Source organism: Brienomyrus brachyistius, chromosome 2 (genome assembly GCF_023856365.1).
Source record: "Brienomyrus brachyistius isolate T26 chromosome 2, BBRACH_0.4, whole genome shotgun sequence".
Taxonomy (NCBI): domain Eukaryota; kingdom Metazoa; phylum Chordata; class Actinopteri; order Osteoglossiformes; family Mormyridae; genus Brienomyrus; species Brienomyrus brachyistius.
The window spans coordinates 40,637,854-40,657,697 of NC_064534.1; the positions used below are offsets into that span (position 1 = coordinate 40,637,854).

A 19,844-nucleotide genomic window follows, 5' to 3' on the forward strand; every position below is an offset into this window, starting at 1 on the left:
TTTCCGTCTGCAGTTCGCGTCGCGGTGCGTGGAGTTTTTACACCGGCTGCACCACTGTTTGCGTCGACATGCTTTTGCCATGTGTCCTTTTATACCGCATCTGAAGCACACTATATCGGTACTCTCGGTTCCCCGATCACTCGTACTCACCGAAGCAGGTTTTGCACTCGGCTGTATCCGCGCTTTCATCACGTTGTCGTCAGACGTTGCAACGCGCATTTTCTCTGTGTCTTCATAACTCCGTAATCTGGTTTTAAATTCAGCAAAAGGAATCGGTACTTCGCTTTGCGTGATATGGATCGCGAATGGTTTAAATGATTCAGGCAGTCCCTTTAGAATCATTGCTACTAATAGTCCATCACTCAGTGTTTCACCAGCGTTTCTCAGTGCCGTGATGGCCGACTCTGCCCGTATGATGTAGTCGATCACACTTTCGCTGCTTAACTTTCGGAGTGAAGTTAGTTCAGTATACAGACTAATTACACGCGGCTTCCCTTTGCCTGCATAGTAGTCCCGCAGTATTTGTAACGCTTTTCGTCCATCGTCTGTTGCTTCTCGCATCACCAACGATAAACTCTTATCATCCAGGAATTGGATTAATTCAGCATATGCCTCCGCATTTTTCTGATCGTCCTCTTCCTCATCCTCGTCGTGGATGGGCCCTCTTAAAATGGTATCCTTCAGTCCTTGCAGCCGAAGATGGCCCAAAAATTTTGTCTCCCACAGTTCATAATTACGCTCATCTCCATTAAAGATTAGTCGGGACCAGCGACTACTTGACTCGGTTACCCGTCCGCTCATGGTTCTAGTATATCACGTAACGAAAACGCACTCGGTATGTTGCCACGGTTTTCTTAGCGAGAAAAATAATCGTTGAAAACCTTTTCATTTGCTCTGGGCCCATAACCTGTTAGCAGAAATACATGCTACAGCAGTTATGGCGTGTAAAATGCTATACTAAACCGAATGTATACATCTTTTATGGAGGACTGACACACACACGTTAAACTCCTGTCTCTTTACCGTCAAGAAGAAAAAACTTTATTAACACTTTTACAACATCGGCTTAGCTCACAGCTGCCACCCATCGGTCATCAATACAAACTCTTTCACATATATACACTTCACAATTTGAGAGCACATTATTCATTTCTGTCAACAATTGGCATAGCAAGTTCTGCTCTTCTCCTTTCAAAACTTGCTAAAAGCTGTATTTAAAAGAACAGACTGGCCGGGGTAATTCACACCCTTCAATGCCAGCTTAATGTTTAGGTTAGTGGGAATCACAGAGGAATTAGGGATGGAAACTTCTTTGCTGGTGGTAGAAGCGGTCTGGTGAATTTTTAGAGAGAAGAGGCCGTCGATGTTTGAATGTAGAAAATTGTTCTGGCTGCAGCCTGCAGTATGGACTTGTTGGTGTGTGTAGCTCCCAGTGTTCTGACAGCGCGACGTTTTGGGGAAGCATGTGATTCAGCAGCTACCAGTGGGCTTCGTGCGGCGGAGATTTTGTGGCTGTTAGCGGAGTTGATAACAGAGGGTCGTTAAGAGAAGCCTGCATGCAGTAGGCAAAGGAGTAATGTTTGCCGGCGGGGGACGTGCGGCGATTAACCTGTGCGGTAGTGAAAAGGAGTTAAAAAGAAGGAAGTGTGCGGATGCGGAAAGAATGGAATAATTGTGGTAGGCTGCTGGCTGAGTAGTTTGGTGAATGTTTGGTGTGGGTCCGGCGCTGCCGATTGGATGGTGGGGCTGCAGTGTGAGTCAGATAAAAAAAAAAAACCAGGAGTAGGATCCAATGGGACTATCTGGCATGTATAGACGCGTGTAATGCAAAAGGGCTGTTTTTGGTAGCATCTCTCGCTTACGGCCATACCACCCTGAACACGCCCGATCTCGTCTGATTTTGGAAGCTAAGCAGGGTAGGGTCTGGTTAGTACTTGGATGGGAGACCACCTGGGAATACCAGGTGCTGTAAGCTTTTCTCACTTTTACTTTATACAGGGGGCGCTCCACTTCACGATTAATTTAAATCTATCACTCCCATTCCATTTTACTATTTTATATATATATATATTTTTTTCTCTCATTCATAAAGGCAGCTTTTAGAAACCGTTTTACTCTAAATACTTCCTGGTAATTCTAGGTGCTGTAAGCTGTTCGTGCCTTTATTCCACCAGGGCGCGATCTTCGCACAAACTTGAAGACTGTCACTCCCCATTCACGTTTTACAACTTATTGTTAATGATAAAGAGACAGCTTTTTACACACAGTTTTAAACAAAGTACTGATATTATTCCTCTTCAACTGACCGCTTTGTTTTCTATGCAAAAACCACTTCGCCACAGAAGACTCGATATTATTGGCATAGCAAGTTCTGCTCTTCTCCTTTCAAAACTTGCTAAAAGCTGTATTTAAAAGAACAGATTGGCCGGGGTAATTCACACCCTTCAATGCCAGCTTAATGTTTAGGTTAGTGGGAATCACAGAGGAATTAGGGATGGAAACTTCTTTGCTGGTGGTAGAAGCGGTCTGGTGAATTTTTAGAGAGAAGAGGCCGTCGATGTTTGAATGTAGAAAATTGTTCTGGCTGCAGCCTGCAGTATGGACTTGTTGGTGTGTGTAGCTCCCAGTGTTCTGACAGCGCGACGTTTTGGGGAAGCATGTGATTCAGCAGCTACCAGTGGGCTTCGTGCGGCGGAGATTTTGTGGCTGTTAGCGGAGTTGATAACAGATGGTCGTTAAGAGAAGCCTGCATACAGTAGGCAAAGGAGTAATGTTTGCCGGCGGGAGACGTGCGGCGATTAACCTGTGCGGTAGTGAAAAGGAGTTAAAAAGAAGGAAGTGTGCGGATGCGGAAAGAATGGAATAATTGTGGTAGGCTGCCGGCTGAGTAGTTTGGTGAATGTTTGGTGTGGGTCCGGCGCTGCCGATTGGATGGTGGTGCTGCAGTGTGAGTCAGATAAAAAAAAAAAAAAAAACCAGGAGTAGGATCCAATGGGACTAACTGGCATGTATAGACGCGTGTAATGCAAAAGGGCTGTTTTTGGTCGCGTCTTTCGCTTATGGCCATACCACCCTGAACACGCCCGATCTCGTCTGATCTCGGAAGCTAAGCAGGTTAGGGTCTGGTTAGTACTTGGATGGGAGACCACCTGGGAATACCAGGTGCTGTAAGCTTTTCTCACTTTTACTTTATACAGGGGGCACTCCACTTCACGATTAATTTAAATCTATCACTCCCCTTCCGTTTTACTATTTTATATATATATAACTATATATTTTTTCTCTCATTCATAAAGGCAGCTTTTACACACCGTTTTACTCTAAATACTGCCTGGTAATTCTAGCTGCTGTAAGCTGTTCGTGCCTTTATTCCACCAGGGCGCGATCTTCTCACAAACTTGAAGACTGTCACTCCCCATTCACATTTTACAACTTATTGTTAATGATAAAGAGACAGCTTTTTACACATAGTTTTAAACAAAGTACTGATATAATTCCTCTTCAACTCACCGCTTTGTTTTCTATGCAAAAACCACTTCGCCACAGAAGACTCGATATTATTGGCATATTATCTGCTCTTCTCCTCCTTTCAAAACTTGCTAAAAGCTGTATTTAAAAGAGCAGGTTGGCCGGGGTAATTCACACCCTTCAATGCCAACTTAATGTTTAGGTTAGTGGGAATCACAGAGGAATTAGGGATGGAAACTTCTTTGCTGGTGGTAGAAGCGGTCTGGTGAATTTTTAGAGAGAAGAGGCCGTCGATGTTTGAATGTAGAAAATTGTTCTGGCTGCAGCCTGCAGTATGGACTTGTTGGTGTGTGTAGCTCCCAGTGTTCTGACAGCGCGACGTTTTGGGGAAGCATGTGATTCAGCAGCTACCAGTGGGCTTCGTGCGGCGGAGATTTTGTGGCTGTTAGCTGAGTTGATAGCAGAGGGTCGTTAAGAGAAGCCTGCATGCGGTAGGCAAAGGAGTAATGTTTGCCGGCGGGGGACGTGCGGCGATTAACCTGTGAGGTAGTGAAAAGGACTTAAAGAGAAGGAAGTGTGCGGATGCGGAAAGAATGGAATAATTGTGGTAGGCTGCCGGCTGAGTAGTTTGGTGAATGTTTGGTGTGGGTCCGGCGCTGCCGATTGGATGGTGGTGCTGCAGTGTGAGTCAGATAAAAAAAAAAAAAAAACCAGGAGTAGGATCCAATGGGACTAACTGGCATGTAGAGACGCGTGTAATGCAAAAGGGCTGTTTTGGGTAGCATTTCTCGCTTATGGCCATACCACCCTGAACACGCCTGATCTTGTCTGATCTCGGAAGCCAAGCAGGGTAGGGTCTGGTTAGTACTTGGATGGGAGACCTCCTGGGAATACCAGGTGCTGTAAGCCTTTCTCACTTTTACTTTATACAGGGGGCGCTCCACTTCACGATTAATTTAAATCTATCACTCCCCTTCCATTTTACTATTATATATATATATTTTTTTTTTTTTTCTCTCATTCATAAAGGCAGCTTTTAGAAACCGTTTTACTCTAAATACTTCCTGGTAATTCTAGGTGCTGTAAGCTGTTCGTGCCTTTATTCCACCAGGGCGCGATCTTCTCACAAACTTGAAGACTGTCACTCCCCATTCACGTTTTACAACTTATTGTTAATGATAAAGAGACAGCTTTTTACACACAGTTTTAAACAAAGTACTGATATTATTCCTCTTCAACTGACCGCTTTGTTTTATATGCAAAAACCACTTCGCCACAGAAGACTCGATATTTTTGGCATAGCAAGTTCTGCTCTTCTCCTTTCAAAACTTGCTAAAAGCTGTATTTAAAAGAACAGATTGGCCGGGGTAATTCACACCCTTCAATGCCAGCTTAATGTTTAGGTTAGTGGGAATCACAGAGGAATTAGGGATGGAAACTTCTTTGCTGGTGGTAGAAGCGGTCTGGTGAATTTTTAGAGAGAAGAGGCCGTCGATGTTTGAATGTAGAAAATTGTTCTGACTGCAGCCTGCAGTATGGACTTGTTGGTGTGTGTAGCTCCCAGTGTTCTGACAGCGCGACGTTTTGGGGAAGCATGTGATTCAGCAGCTACCAGTGGGCTTTGTGCGGCGGAGATTTTGTGGCTGTTAGCGGAGTTGATAACAGAGGGTCGTTAAGAGAAGCCTGCATGCAGTAGGCAAAGGAGTAATGTTTGCCGGCGGGGGACGTGCGGCGATTAACCTGTGCGGTAGTGAAAAGGAGTTAAAAAGAAGGAAGTGTGCGGATGCGGAAAGAATGGAATAATTGTGGTAGGCTGCTGGCTGAGTAGTTTGGTGAATGTTTGGTGTGGGTCCGGCGCTGCCGATTGGATGGTGGGGCTGCAGTGTGAGTCAGATAAAAAAAAAAAAAAAACAGGAGTAGGATCCAATGGGACTAACTGGCATGTATAGAGGCGTGTAATGCAAAAGGGCTGTTTTTGGTAGCATCTCTCGCTTACGGCCATACCACCCTGAACACGCCTGATCTCATCTGATCTTGGAAGCTAAGCAGGGTAGGGTCTGGTTAGTACTTGGATGGGAGACCACCTGGGAATACCAGGTGCTGTAAGCTTTTCTCACTTTTACTTTATACAGGGGGCGCTCCACTTCACGATTAATTTAAATCTATCACTCCCCTTCCATTTTACTATTTTATATATATATATATTTTTTTTCTCTCATTCATAAAGGCAGCTTTTAGAAACCGTTTTACTCTAAATACTTCCTGGTAATTCTAGGTGCTGTAAGCTGTTCGTGCCTTTATTCCACCAGGGCGCGATCTTCTCACAAACTTGAAGACTGTCACTCCCCATTCACGTTTTACAACTTATTGTTAATGATAAAGAGACAGCTTTTTACACACAGTTTTAAACAAAGTACTGATATTATTCCTCTTCAACTGACCGCTTTGTTTTCTATGCAAAAACCACTTCGCCACAGAAGACTCGATATTATTGGCATAGCAAGCTCTGCTCTTCTCCTTTCAAAACTTGCTAAAAGCTGTATTTAAAAGAACAGATTGGCCGGGTAATTCACACCCTTCAATGCCAGCTTAATGTTTAGGTTAGTGGGAATCACAGAGGAATTAGGGATGGAAACTTCTTTGCTGGTGGTAGAAGCGGTCTGGTGAATTTTTAGAGAGAAGAGGCCGTCGATGTTTGAATGTAGAAAATTGTTCTGGCTGCAGCCTGCAGTATGGACTTGTTGGTGTGTGTAGCTCCCAGTGTTCTGACAGCGCGACGTTTTGGGGAAGCATGTGATTCAGCAGCTACCAGTGGGCTTCGTGCGGCGGAGATTTTGTGGCTGTTAGCGGAGTTGATAACAGAGGGTCGTTAAGAGAAGCCTGAATGCAGTAGGCAAAGGAGTAATGTTTGCCGGCGGGGGACGTGCGGCGATTAACCTGTGCGGTAGTGAAAAGGAGTTAAAAAGAAGGAAGTCTGCGGATGCGGAAAGAATGGAATAATTGTGGTAGGCTGCCGGCTGAGTAGTTTAGTGAATGTTTGGTGTGGGTCCGGCGCTGCCGATTGGATGGTGGGGCTGCAGTGTGAGTCAGATAAAAAAAAAAAAAACCAAGAGTAGGATCCAATGGGACTAACTGGCATGTATAGACGCGTTTAATGCAAAAGGGCTGTTTTTGGTAGCATCTCTCGCTTACGGCCATACCACCCTGAACACGCCCGATCTCGTCTGATCTCGGAAGCTAAGCAGGGTAGGGTCTGGTTAGTACTTGGATGGGAGACCTCCTGGGAATACCAGGTGCTGTAAGCCTTTCTCACTTTTACTTTATACAATGGGCGCTCCACTTCACGATTAATTTAAATCTATCACTCCCCTTCCATTTTACTATTTTATATATATATATTTTTTTTTCTCTCATTCATAAAGGCAGCTTTTAGAAACCGTTTTACTCTAAATACTTCCTGGTAATTCTAGGTGCTGTAAGCTGTTCGTGCCTTTATTCCACCAGGGCGCGATCTTCTCACCAACTTGAAGACTGTCACTCCCCATTCACGTTTTACAACTTATTGTTAATGATAAAGAGACAGCTTTTTACACACAGTTTTAAACAAAGTACTGATATTATTCCTCTTCAACTGACCGCTTTGTTTTCTATGCAAAAACCACTTCGCCACAGAAGACTCGATATTATTGGCATAGCAAGTTCTGCTCTTCTCCTTTCAAAACTTGCTAAAAGCTGTATTTAAAAGAACAGATTGGCCGGGGTAATTCACACCCTTCAATGCCAGCTTAATGTTTAGGTTAGTGGGAATCACAGAGGAATTAGGGATGGAAACTTCTTTGCTGGTGGTAGAAGCGGTCTGGTGAATTTTTAGAGAGAAGAGGCCGTCGATGTTTGAATGTAGAAAATTGTTCTGGCTGCAGCCTGCAGTATGGACTTGTTGGTGTGTGTAGCTCCCAGTGTTCTGACAGCGCGACGTTTTGGGGAAGCATGTGATTCAGCAGCTACCAGTGGGCTTCGTGCGGCGGAGATTTTGTGGCTGTTAGCGGAGTTGATAACAGAGGGTCGTTAAGAGAAGCCTACATGCAGTAGGCAAAGGAGTAATGTTTGCCGGCGGGGGACGTGCGGCGATTAACCTGTGCGGTAGTGAAAAGGAGTTAAAAAGAAGGAAGTGTGCGGATGCGGGAAGAATGGAATAATTGTGGTAGGCTGCCGGCTGAGTAGTTTGGTGAATGTTTGGTGTGGGTCCGGCGCTGCCGATTGGATGGTGGGGCTGCAGTGTGAGTCAGATAAAAAAAAAAAAAACCAGGAGTAGGATCCAATGGGACTAACTGGCATGTATAGATGCGTGTAATGCAAAAGGGCTGTTTTTGGTAGCATCTCTCGCTTACGGCCATACCACCCTGAACACGCCCGATCTCATCTGATCTCGGAAGCTAAGCAGGGTAGGGTCTGGTTAGTACTTGGATGGGAGACCACCTGGGAATAGCAGGTGCTGTAAGCTTTTCTCACTTTTACTTTATACAGGGGGCGCTCCACTTCACGATTAATTTAAATCTATCACTCCCCTTCCATTTTACTATTTTATATATATATTTTTTTTTTTCTCTCATTCATAAAGGCAGCTTTTAGAAACCGTTTTACTCTAAATACTTCCTGGTAATTCTAGGTGCTGTAAGCTGTTCGTGCCTTTATTCCACCAGGGCGCGATCTTCTCACCAACTTGAAGACTGTCACTCCCCATTCACGTTTTACAACTTATTGTTAATGATAAAGAGACAGCTTTTTACACACAGTTTTAAACAAAGTACTGATATTATTCCTCTTCAACTCACCGCTTTGTTTTCTATGCAAAAACCACTTCACCACAGAATATTCGATATTATTGGCATATTATCTGCTCTTCTCCTCCTTTCAAAACTTGCTAAAAGCTGTATTTAAAAGAGCAGGTTGGCCGGGGTAATTCACACCCTTCAATGCCAGATTAATGTTTATGTTAGTGGGAATCACAGAGGAATTAGGGATGGAAACTTCTTTGCTGGTGGTAGAAGCGGTCTGGTGAATTTTTAGAGAGAAGAGGCCGTCGATGTTTGAATGTAGAAAATTGTTCTGGCTGCAGCCTGCAGTATGGACTTGTTGGTGCGTGTAGCTCCCAGTGTTCTGACAGCGCGACGTTTTGGGGAAGCATGTGATTCAGCAGCTACCAGAGGGCTTCGTGCGGCGGAGATTTTGTGGCTGTTAGCGGAGTTGATAGCAGAGGGTCGTTAAGAGAAGCCTGCATGCGGTAGGCAAAGGAGTAATGTTTGCCGGCGGGGGACGTGCGGCGATTAACCTGTGCGGTAGTGAAAATGACTTAAAGAGAAGGAAGTGTGCGGATGCGGAAAGAATGGAATAATTGTGGTAGGGTGCCGGCTGAGTAGTTTGGTGAATGTTTGGTGTGGGTCCGGCGCTGCCGATTGGATGGTGGTGCTGCAGTGTGAGTCAGATTAAAAAAAAAAAAAACAGGTGTAGGATCCAATGGGACTAACTGGCATGTATAGACGCGTGTAATGCAAAATAGCTGTTTTTGGTAGTGTCTCTCGCTTACGGCCGTACCACCCTGAACACACCCGATCTCGTCCGATCTCGGAAGCTAAGCAGCGTAAGGTCTGGTTAGTACTTGGAAGGGAGACCACCTGGGAATACCAGGTGCTGTAAGCTTTTCTCACTTTTACTTTATACAGAGGGCGCTCCACTTCACGATTAATTTAAATCTATCACTCCCCTTCCATTTTACTATTTTATACATATATTTTTTTTCTCTCATTCATAAAGGCAGCTTTTAGAAACCGTTTTACTCTAAATACTGCCTGGTAATTCTAGCTGCTGTAAGCTGTTCGTACCTTTATTCCACCAGGGCGTGATCTTCTCACAAACTTGAAGACTGTCACTCCCCATTCACGTTTTACAACTTATTGTTAATGATAAAGAGACAGCTTTTTACACGCAGTTTTAAACAAAGTACTGATATAATTCCTCTTCAACTCACCACTTTGTTTTCTATGCAAAAACCACTTCGCCACAGAAGACTCGATATTATTGGCATATTATCTGCTCTTCTCCTCCTTTCAAAACTTGCTAAAAGCTGTATTTAAAAGAGCAGGTTGGCCGGGGTAATTCACACCCTTCAATGCCAGCTTAATGTTTAGGTTAGTGGGAATCACAGAGGAATTAGGGATGGAAACTTCTTTGCTGGTGGTAGAAGCGGTCTGGTGAATTTTTAGAGAGAAGAGGCCGTCGATTTTGAATGTAGAAAATTGTTCTGGCTGTAGCCTGCAGTATGGACTTGTTGGCGTGTGTAGCTCCCAGTGTTCTGACAGCGCGACGTTTTGGGGAAGCATGTGATTCAGCAGCTACCAGTGGGCTTCGTGCGGCGGAGATTTTGTGGCTGTTAGCGGAGTTGATAACAGAAGGTCATTAAGAGAAGCCTGCATGCGGTAGGCAAAGGAGTAATGTTTGCCGGCGGGGGACGTGCGGCGATTAACCTGTGCGGTAGTGAAAAGGAGTTAAAGAGAAGGAAGTGTGCGGATGCGGAAAGAATGGAATAATTGTGGTAGGCTGCCGGCTGAGTAGTTTGGTGAATGTTTGGTGTGGTTCCGGCACTGCCGATTGGATGGTGAGGCTGCAGTGTAAGTCAGATTAAAAAAAAAAAAAAAAACAGGAGTAGGATCCAATGGGACTAACTAGCATGTATAGAGGCGTGTAATGCAAAAGGGCTGTTTTTGGTAGTTTTTCTCGCTCACGGCCATACCACCCTGAACACGCCCGATCTCGTCCGATCTCAGAAGCCAAGCAGGATAGGGTCTGGTTAGTACTTTGATGGGAGACCTACTGGGATTACCCTGTGCTGTAAGCTTTTCTCACTTTTACTTTATACAGGGGGCGCTCCACTTCTCGATTAATTTAAATCTATCACTCCCCTTCCATTTTACTATTTTATATATTTCTTTTTTCTCTCATTCATAAAGGCAGCTTTTACACACGTTTTACTCTAAATACTGCCTGGTAATTATAGCTGCTGTAAGCTGTTCGTGCCTTTATTCCACCAGGGCGCGATCTTCTCACAAACTTGAAGACTGTCACTCCCCATTCACGTTTTACAACTTATTGTTAATGATAAAGAGACAGCTTTTTACACACAGTTTTAAACAAAGTACTAATATAATTCCTCTTCAACTCCCCGCTTTGTTTTCTATGCAAAAACCACTTCGCCACAGAAGACTCGATATTATTGGCATAGCAAGTTCTGCTCTTCTCCTTTCAAAACTTGCTAAAAGCTGTATTTAAAAGAACAGATTGGCCGGGGTAATTCACACCCTTCAATGCCAGCTTAATGTTTAGGATAGTGGGAATCACAGAGGAATTAAGGATGGAAACTTCTTTGCTGGTGGTAGAAGCGGTCTGGTGAATTTTTAGAGAGAAGAGGCCGTCGATGTTTGAATGTAGAAAATTGTTCTGGCTGCAGCCTGCAGTATGGACTTGTTGGTGTGTGTAGCTCCCAGTGTTCTGACAGCGCGACGTTTTGGGGAAGCATGTGATTCAGCAGCTACCAGTGGGCTTCGTGCGGTGGAGATTTTGTGGCTGTTAGCGGAGTTGATAACAGAGGGTCGTTAAGAGAAGCCTGCATGCAGTAGGCAAAGGAGTAATGTTTGCCGGCGGGGGACGTGCGGCGATTAACCTGTGCGGTAGTGAAAAGGAGTTAAAAAGAAGGAAGTGTGCGGATGCGGAAAGAATGGAATAATTGTGGTAGGCTGCCGGCTGAGTAGTTTGGTGAATGTTTGGTGTGGGTCCGGCGCTGCCGATTGGATGGTGGGGCTGCAGTGTGAGTCAGATAAAAAAAAAAAAAAAACCAGGAGTAGGATCCAATGGGACTAACTGGCATGTATAGACGCGTGTAATGCAAAAGGGCTGTTTTTGGTAGCATCTTTCGCTTACGGCCATACCACCCTGAACACGCCCGATCTCGTCTGATCTCGGAAGCCAAGCAGGGTAGGGTCTGGTTAGTACTTGGATGGGAGACCTCCTGGGAATACCAGGTGCTGTAAGCCTTTCTCACTTTTACTTTATACAGGGGGCGCTCCACTTCACAATTAATTTAAATCTATCACTCCCCTTCCATTTTACTATTTTATATATATATATTTTTTTTCTCTCATTCATAAAGGCAGCTTTTAGAAACCGTTTTACTCTAAATACTTCCTGGTAATTCTAGGTGCTGTAAGCTGTTCGTGCCTTTATTCCACCAGGGCGCGATCTTCTCACAAACTTGAAGACTGTCACTCCCCATTCACGTTTTACAACTTATTGTTAATGATAAAGAGACAGCTTTTTACACACAGTTTTAAACAAAGTACTGATATTATTCCTCTTCAACTGACCGCTTTGTTTTCTATGCAAAAACCACTTCGCCACAGAAGACTCGATATTATTGGCATAGCAAGTTCTGCTCTTCTCCTTTCAAAACTTGCTAAAAGCTGTATTTAAAAGAACAGATTGGCCGGGGTAATTCACACCCTTCAATGCCAGCTTAATGTTTAGGTTAGTGGGAATCACAGAGGAATTAGGGATGGAAACTTCTTTGCTGGTGGTAGAAGCGGTCTGGTGAATTTTTAGAGAGAAGAGGCCGTCGATGTTTGAATGTAGAAAATTGTTCTGGCTGCAGCCTGCAGTATGGACTTGTTGGTGTGTGTAGCTCCCAGTGTTCTGACAGCGCGACGTTTTGGGGAAGCATGTGATTCAGCAGCTACCAGTGGGCTTCGTGCGGCGGAGATTTTGTGGCTGTTAGCGGAGTTGATAACAGAGGGTCGTTAAGAGAAGCCTGCATGCAGTAGGCAAAGGAGTAATGTTTGCCGGCGGGGGACGTGCGGCGATTAACCTGTGCGGTAGTGAAAAGGAGTTAAAAAGAAGGAAGTGTGCGGATGCAGAAAGAATGGAATAATTGTGGTAGGCTGCCGGCTGAGTAGTTTGGTGAATGTTTGGTGTGGGTCCGGCGCTGCCGATTGGATGGTGGGGCTGCAGTGTGAGTCAGATAAAAAAAAAAAAAGAACATTAGTAGGATCCAATGGGACCAACTGGCATGTATAGAGGCGTGTAATGCAAAAGGGCTGTTTTTGGTAGCATCTCTCGCTTACGGCCATACCACCCTGAACACGCCTGATCTCGTCTGATCTCGGAAGCCAAGCAGGGTAGGTTTTGGTTAGTAGTTGGATGGGAGACCTCCTGGGAATACCAGGTGCTGTAAGCTTTTCTCACTTTTACTTTATACAGGGGGCGCTCCACTTCACGATTAATTTAAATCTATCACTCCCCTTCCATTTTACTATTTTATATATATATATATATTTTTTCTCATTCATAAAGGCAGCTTTTAGAAACCGTTTTACTCTAAATACTTCCTGGTAATTCTAGGTGCTGTAAGCTGTTCGTGCCTTTATTCCACCAGGGCGCGATCTTCTCACAAACTTGAAGACTGTCACTCCCCATTCACGTTTTACAACTTATTGTTAATGATAAAGAGACAGCTTTTTACACACAGTTTTAACACTACGATCCCTGAAATCAACGAAATTTTTCGGACGCACCTCGGGTGGAGCCCCCCCCTCACTCCCCACACAAGCTGCCCGCCCCCTCATCAGCGCCAATCAACACCTATTGTTTTGCAAATGAAAGCGGAGTTTCACGGTTTCAGCTTCGGGTCTGCACAGAAACGTTTTCTAACAGTGTGGTCTGAGGAATCGTAAAATACATGCGTTAATATATCATAATTTGAAACACCATTTCTCTTGATTCGGTAATTTCAGTTTCAAGAAAGTATTTGATGGAATAAATACATGCATTTGCTTACTGCCTGTAGCAATCGGTAATCTGATTTTCAGTTTTAAAGTTCGATCAGGGCTAAATGACAAATTAATTAATGTATGTCATTAAAATTACCCTTGCATGATATTTGCATTATAAATGTACCGACAGACAAAGCATTTTTATAGGTAATGAAGAAAAACCTGCAACTTGCAATGTGCAAAGACCGTAATCCCCGTAAGAAGTGCATGCACACAAAAGACTGCTGATTACTATGTCCATTTGTTATGAGAGAGCACAATGCGCTTTGAATGTAAACACTGACGTTGCTACTTGCGAAAAAGATCGCGCAGTTATGAGCGCACAAAAGACTGTAAATTACTGCGGACGTGTGTGCATTTGTGCGTAGGATTATGAGATGCCACGGTGAACTTCACACGGAAACAATTCACATGTTACATGGGAAACATTGCGCAGTTATCAGCGCACAAAAGACTGTAAATTACTCCCGACGTGTGTGCATTTGTGTGTGGGATTATGAGATGCCATGGTGAACTTCACACGGAAACAATTCACATGTTACATGGGAAACATTGCGCAGTTATCAGCGCACAAAAGACTGTAAATTACTCCCGACGTGTGTGCATTTGTGTGTGGGATTATGAAATGCCACAGTGAACACAAACACTTCGTGATGTACGTATGAAACAGGATGGGCAATTATGAGCACACAAAAGTGCTAATTATTCATAAACAGATTGTGGTCCAGATATATAATTACGGCATAATAAAAAAAAGACTTTCGCGTGCGTGTGTGTTTCCGTATCACATTCAATCGGTTATTTTTGATATAATAAATACATACAGTTGATGTCTGCGACAATCTGTGTAACCTTATTCAGTTGTAAAAGTTAGAGCTAAAAGATAAATTGATTTACATATATCGGTAAAAGAACCATGGCATAACATTAGCGCGATATATGCATTATAAATGAATCACTAAGTAAGAACTCAGGACACTGCAGCTGCGCTTTGCATGAAGGCTAAAGATGGCTCTGTTTGGGAAAAAGAAACTTCGGCGTCGATTTATGCAAGAAAAAGAGATTGAAAAAGAAATGAAGACACAGCTTAGACAAGCTTCTGTTCCTCAGCTTTCCACTGGAAAGAGGACTCAGTGTCAGGTGCTCCGTCACTGTAATAGGCAGGGGCGCCGCTAAGGGGGGGAAAGTTGGGACAATTCTAAGGGCCCACGCCCTTTAGGGGCCCCCAGAGATCTGAATGGGTGTGGTAGGGGGGCCCAACCTCATATTTTGTCATAGGGCCCAAAATTGCTAGCGGCGCCCCTGGTAATAGGAACCACAGTACAGAGAGATGTGTGCAGTGTGACAGGTACACCTGTCGCAAGTGTAGGAAGGAGTGTCATTGGGTGTGTGATGACTGTTAGTGGATAGAAAAGGTTTTGTATCTTTAGTGTATGTGCTTATTTTGTATAATAAATGTGTATCTTCCACTTGAATGACACGGACTCTCTCTCTCTATCATACACACACATGCTCTTTATCTTTATACCATCTGATACTTGAAATTTACACATTCTTTGTCAATATTCCTGCAGCTTGTACTCATGAATCAATGATGCAACTTTTCCCCATGTGGCACATGAAGTGTTTACATCAGAAATGCACATGCGTGCACATGTATGACATGTTATTTCATCATACATTTACACATATAGTTGTAGACACAGAACATACATCAAAATATATGTATTTGCTATATCAAAATATATTTGTGTAATTGACACCACGGTTACCGTAGTAGATTTGGGGGTTCCACTGTATTTCAAATTATTATGTATCAAAGCATGTGAATCCTTACAATACATCACTAGATAAACTCTTTAGTGCAGACCTGAGTTGAAGAAGTGACTTCAGGCTGGGGGATGACTTCAGCTGAGTGACTGTGATTCATTTGCAAAACAAAAGGTGTTAATGGTGCTGGAGAGGGGGCGGGCAGCTTGTGAGGGGAGTAAGAGGGGGGGCTCCTTGTGAGGAGAGCCTCATTTTTCCAGGAATTCTAGTGTTAAACAAAGTACTGATATTATTCCTCTTCAACTGACCGCTTTGTTTTCTATGCAAAAACCACTTCGCCACAGAAGACTCGATATTATTGGCATAGCAAGTTCTGCTCTTCTCCTTTCAAAACTTGCTAAAAGCTGTATTTAAAAGAACAGATTGGCCGGGGTAATTCACACCCTTCAATGCCAGCTTAATGTTTAGGATAGTGGGAATCACAGAGGAATTAAGGATGGAAACTTCTTTGCTGGTGGTAGAAGCGGTCTGGTGAATTTTTAGAGAGAAGAGGCCGTCGATGTTTGAATGTAGAAAATTGTTCTGGCTGCAGCCTGCAGTATGGACTTGTTGGTGTGTGTAGCTCCCAGTGTTCTGACAGCGCGACGTTTTGGGGAAGCATGTGATTCAGCAGCTACCAGTGGGCTTCGTGCGGTGGAGATTTTGTGGCTGTTAGCGGAGTTGATAACAGAGGGTCGTTAAGAGAAGCCTGCATGCAGTAGGCAAAGGAGTAATGTTTGCCGGCGGGGGACGTGCGGCGATTAACCTGTGCGGTAGTGAAAAGGAGTTAAAAAGAAGGAAGTGTGCGGATGCGGAAAGAATGGAATAATTGTGGTAGGCTGCCGGCTGAGTAGTTTGGTGAATGTTTGGTGTGGGTCCGGCGCTGCCGATTGGATGGTGGGGCTGCAGTGTGAGTCAGATAAAAAAAAAAAAAAAACCAGGAGTAGGATCCAATGGGACTAACTGGCATGTATAGACGCGTGTAATGCAAAAGGGCTGTTTTTGGTAGCATCTTTCGCTTACGGCCATACCACCCTGAACACGCCCGATCTCGTCTGATCTCGGAAGCCAAGCAGGGTAGGGTCTGGTTAGTACTTGGATGGGAGACCTCCTGGGAATACCAGGTGCTGTAAGCCTTTCTCACTTTTACTTTATACAGGGGGCGCTCCACTTCACGATTAATTTAAATCTATCACTCCCCTTCCATTTTACTATTTTATATATATATATATTTTTTTCTCTCATTCATAAAGGCAGCTTTTAGAAACCGTTTTACTCTAAATACTTCCTGGTAATTCTAGGTGCTGTAAGCTGTTCGTGCCTTTATTCCACCAGGGCGCGATCTTCTCACAAACTTGAAGACTGTCACTCCCCATTCACGTTTTACAACTTATTGTTAATGATAAAGAGACAGCTTTTTACACACAGTTTTAAACAAAGTACTGATATTATTCCTCTTCAACTGACCGCTTTGTTTTCTATGCAAAAACCACTTCGCCACAGAAGACTCGATATTATTGGCATAGCAAGTTCTGCTCTTCTCCTTTCAAAACTTGCTAAAAGCTGTATTTAAAAGAACAGATTGGCCGGGGTAATTCACAGCCTTCAATGCCAGCTTAATGTTTAGGTTAGTGGGAATCACAGAGGAATTAGGGATGGAAACTTCTTTGCTGGTGGTAGAAGCGGTCTGGTGAATTTTTAGAGAGAAGAGGCCGTCGATGTTTGAATGTAGAAAATTGTTCTGGCTGCAGCCTGCAGTATGGACTTGTTGGTGTGTGTAGCTCCCAGTGTTCTGACAGCGCGACGTTTTGGGGAAGCATGTGATTCAGCAGCTACCAGTGGGCTTCGTGCGGCGGAGATTTTGTGGCTGTTAGCGGAGTTGATAACAGAGGGTCGTTAAGAGAAGCCTGCATGCAGTAGGCAAAGGAGTAATGTTTGCCGGCGGGGGACGTGCGGCGATTAACCTGTGCGGTAGTGAAAAGGAGTTAAAAAGAAGGAAGTGTGCGGATGCGGAAAGAATGGAATAATTGTGGTAGGCTGCCGGCTGAGTAGTTTGGTGAATGTTTGGTGTGGGTCCGGCGCTGCCGATTGGATGGTGGGGCTGCAGTGTGAGTCAGATAAAAAAAAAAAAAGAACATTAGTAGGATCCAATGGGACCAACTGGCATGTATAGAGGCGTGTAATGCAAAAGGGCTGTTTTTGGTAGCATCTCTCGCTTACGGCCATACCACCCTGAACACGCCTGATCTCGTCTGATCTCGGAAGCCAAGCAGGGTAGGTTTTGGTTAGTAGTTGGATGGGAGACCTCCTGGGAATACCAGGTGCTGTAAGCTTTTCTCACTTTTACTTTATACAGGGGGCGCTCCACTTCACGATTAATTTAAATCTATCACTCCCCTTCCATTTTACTATTTTATATATATATATATATTTTTTTTTTCTCATTCATAAAGGCAGCTTTTAGAAACCGTTTTACTCTAAATACTTCCTGGTAATTCTAGGTGCTGTAAGCTGTTCGTGCCTTTATTCCACCAGGGCGCGATCTTCTCACAAACTTGAAGACTGTCACTCCCCATTCACGTTTTACAACTTATTGTTAATGATAAAGAGACAGCTTTTTACACACAGTTTTAACACTACGATCCCTGAAATCAACGAAATTTTTCGGACGCACCTCGGGTGGAGCCCCCCCCTCACTCCCCACACAAGCTGCCCGCCCCCTCATCAGCGCCAATCAACACCTATTGTTTTGCAAATGAAAGCGGAGTTTCACGGTTTCAGCTTCGGGTCTGCACAGAAACGTTTTCTAACAGTGTGGTCTGAGGAATCGTAAAATACATGCGTTAATATATCATAATTTGAAACACCATTTCTCTTGATTCGGTAATTTCAGTTTCAAGAAAGTATTTGATGGAATAAATACATGCATTTGCTTACTGCCTGTAGCAATCGGTTATCTGATTTTCAGTTTTAAAGTTCGATCAGGGCTAAATGACAAATTAATTAATGTATGTCATTAAAATTACCCTTGCATGATATTTGCATTATAAATGTACCGACAGACAAAGCATTTTTATAGGTAATGAAGAAAAACCTGCAACTTGCAATGTGCAAAGACCGTAATCCCCGTAAGAAGTGCATGCACACAAAAGACTGCTGATTACTATGTCCATTTGTTATGAGAGAGCACAATGCGCTTTGAATGTAAACACTGACGTTGCTACTTGCGAAAAAGATCGCGCAGTTATGAGCGCACAAAAGACTGTAAATTACTGCGGACGTGTGTGCATTTGTGCGTAGGATTATGAGATGCCACGGTGAACTTCACACGGAAACAATTCACATGTTACATGGGAAACATTGCGCAGTTATCAGCGCACAAAAGACTGTAAATTACTCCCGACGTGTGTGCATTTGTGTGTGGGATTATGAGATGCCATGGTGAACTTCACACGGAAACAATTCACATGTTACATGGGAAACATTGCGCAGTTATCAGCGCACAAAAGACTGTAAATTACTCCCGACGTGTGTGCATTTGTGTGTGGGATTATGAAATGCCACAGTGAACACAAACACTTCGTGATGTACGTATGAAACAGGATGGGCAATTATGAGCACACAAAAGTGCTAATTATTCATAAACAGATTGTGGTCCAGATATATAATTACGGCATAATAAAAAAAAGACTTTCGCGTGCGTGTGTGTTTCCGTATCACATTCAATCGGTTATTTTTGATATAATAAATACATACAGTTGATGTCTGCGACAATCTGTGTAACCTTATTCAGTTGTAAAAGTTAGAGCTAAAAGATAAATTGATTTACATATATCGGTAAAAGAACCATGGCATAACATTAGCGCGATATATGCATTATAAATGAATCACTAAGTAAGAACTCAGGACACTGCAGCTGCGCTTTGCATGAAGGCTAAAGATGGCTCTGTTTGGGAAAAAGAAACTTCGGCGTCGATTTATGCAAGAAAAAGAGATTGAAAAAGAAATGAAGACACAGCTTAGACAAGCTTCTGTTCCTCAGCTTTCCACTGGAAAGAGGACTCAGTGTCAGGTGCTCCGTCACTGTAATAGGCAGGGGCGCCGCTAAGGGGGGGAAAGTTGGGACAATTCTAAGGGCCCACGCCCTTTAGGGGCCCCCAGAGATCTGAATGGGTGTGGTAGGGGGGCCCAACCTCATATTTTGTCATAGGGCCCAAAATTGCTAGCGGCGCCCCTGGTAATAGGAACCACAGTACAGAGAGATGTGTGCAGTGTGACAGGTACACCTGTCGCAAGTGTAGGAAGGAGTGTCATTGGGTGTGTGATGACTGTTAGTGGATAGAAAAGGTTTTGTATCTTTAGTGTATGTGCTTATTTTGTATAATAAATGTGTATCTTCCACTTGAATGACACGGACTCTCTCTCTCTATCATACACACACATGCTCTTTATCTTTATACCATCTGATACTTGAAATTTACACATTCTTTGTCAATATTCCTGCAGCTTGTACTCATGAATCAATGATGCAACTTTTCCCCATGTGGCACATGAAGTGTTTACATCAGAAATGCACATGCGTGCACATGTATGACATGTTATTTCATCATACATTTACACATATAGTTGTAGACACAGAACATACATCAAAATATATGTATTTGCTATATCAAAATATATTTGTGTAATTGA

The 19,844-nt window shown here is 43.6% G+C and overlaps 11 non-coding genes and 1 pseudogene across 11 annotated transcripts; all 12 read left to right on the forward strand.

Annotated features, from left to right (window-relative positions):
- Positions 1-1,856: 1,856 nt before the first annotated feature.
- Positions 1,857-1,975, forward strand: LOC125735067 (5S ribosomal RNA). The gene has a single exon (XR_007394366.1). It is a non-coding gene; the product is annotated as a 5S ribosomal RNA (ribosomal RNA).
- Positions 1,976-3,055: 1,080 nt separating this feature from the next.
- LOC125734641 (5S ribosomal RNA) lies at positions 3,056-3,174 on the forward strand. The gene has a single exon (XR_007393944.1). It is a non-coding gene; the product is annotated as a 5S ribosomal RNA (ribosomal RNA).
- A 1,084-nt stretch (positions 3,175-4,258) lies between these two features.
- Positions 4,259-4,377, forward strand: LOC125736139 (5S ribosomal RNA). Its single transcript, XR_007395422.1, has one exon. It is a non-coding gene; the product is annotated as a 5S ribosomal RNA (ribosomal RNA).
- Positions 4,378-5,458: 1,081 nt separating this feature from the next.
- LOC125734038 (5S ribosomal RNA) lies at positions 5,459-5,577 on the forward strand. Its single transcript, XR_007393366.1, has one exon. It is a non-coding gene; the product is annotated as a 5S ribosomal RNA (ribosomal RNA).
- A 1,077-nt stretch (positions 5,578-6,654) lies between these two features.
- On the forward strand, positions 6,655-6,773 carry LOC125733961 (5S ribosomal RNA). Its single transcript, XR_007393292.1, has one exon. It is a non-coding gene; the product is annotated as a 5S ribosomal RNA (ribosomal RNA).
- Positions 6,774-7,850: 1,077 nt separating this feature from the next.
- On the forward strand, positions 7,851-7,969 carry LOC125732949 (5S ribosomal RNA). Its single transcript, XR_007392311.1, has one exon. It is a non-coding gene; the product is annotated as a 5S ribosomal RNA (ribosomal RNA).
- Positions 7,970-9,046: 1,077 nt separating this feature from the next.
- Positions 9,047-9,165, forward strand: LOC125737162 (5S ribosomal RNA). The gene has a single exon (XR_007396428.1). It is a non-coding gene; the product is annotated as a 5S ribosomal RNA (ribosomal RNA).
- A 1,076-nt stretch (positions 9,166-10,241) lies between these two features.
- On the forward strand, positions 10,242-10,360 carry LOC125732063 (5S ribosomal RNA; annotated as a pseudogene).
- Positions 10,361-11,433: 1,073 nt separating this feature from the next.
- Positions 11,434-11,552, forward strand: LOC125732412 (5S ribosomal RNA). The gene has a single exon (XR_007391793.1). It is a non-coding gene; the product is annotated as a 5S ribosomal RNA (ribosomal RNA).
- Positions 11,553-12,629: 1,077 nt separating this feature from the next.
- On the forward strand, positions 12,630-12,748 carry LOC125730399 (5S ribosomal RNA). Its single transcript, XR_007390738.1, has one exon. It is a non-coding gene; the product is annotated as a 5S ribosomal RNA (ribosomal RNA).
- A 3,421-nt stretch (positions 12,749-16,169) lies between these two features.
- On the forward strand, positions 16,170-16,288 carry LOC125732413 (5S ribosomal RNA). Its single transcript, XR_007391794.1, has one exon. It is a non-coding gene; the product is annotated as a 5S ribosomal RNA (ribosomal RNA).
- A 1,078-nt stretch (positions 16,289-17,366) lies between these two features.
- LOC125730405 (5S ribosomal RNA) lies at positions 17,367-17,485 on the forward strand. Its single transcript, XR_007390742.1, has one exon. It is a non-coding gene; the product is annotated as a 5S ribosomal RNA (ribosomal RNA).
- The last annotated feature ends 2,359 nt before the right edge of the window (positions 17,486-19,844 follow it).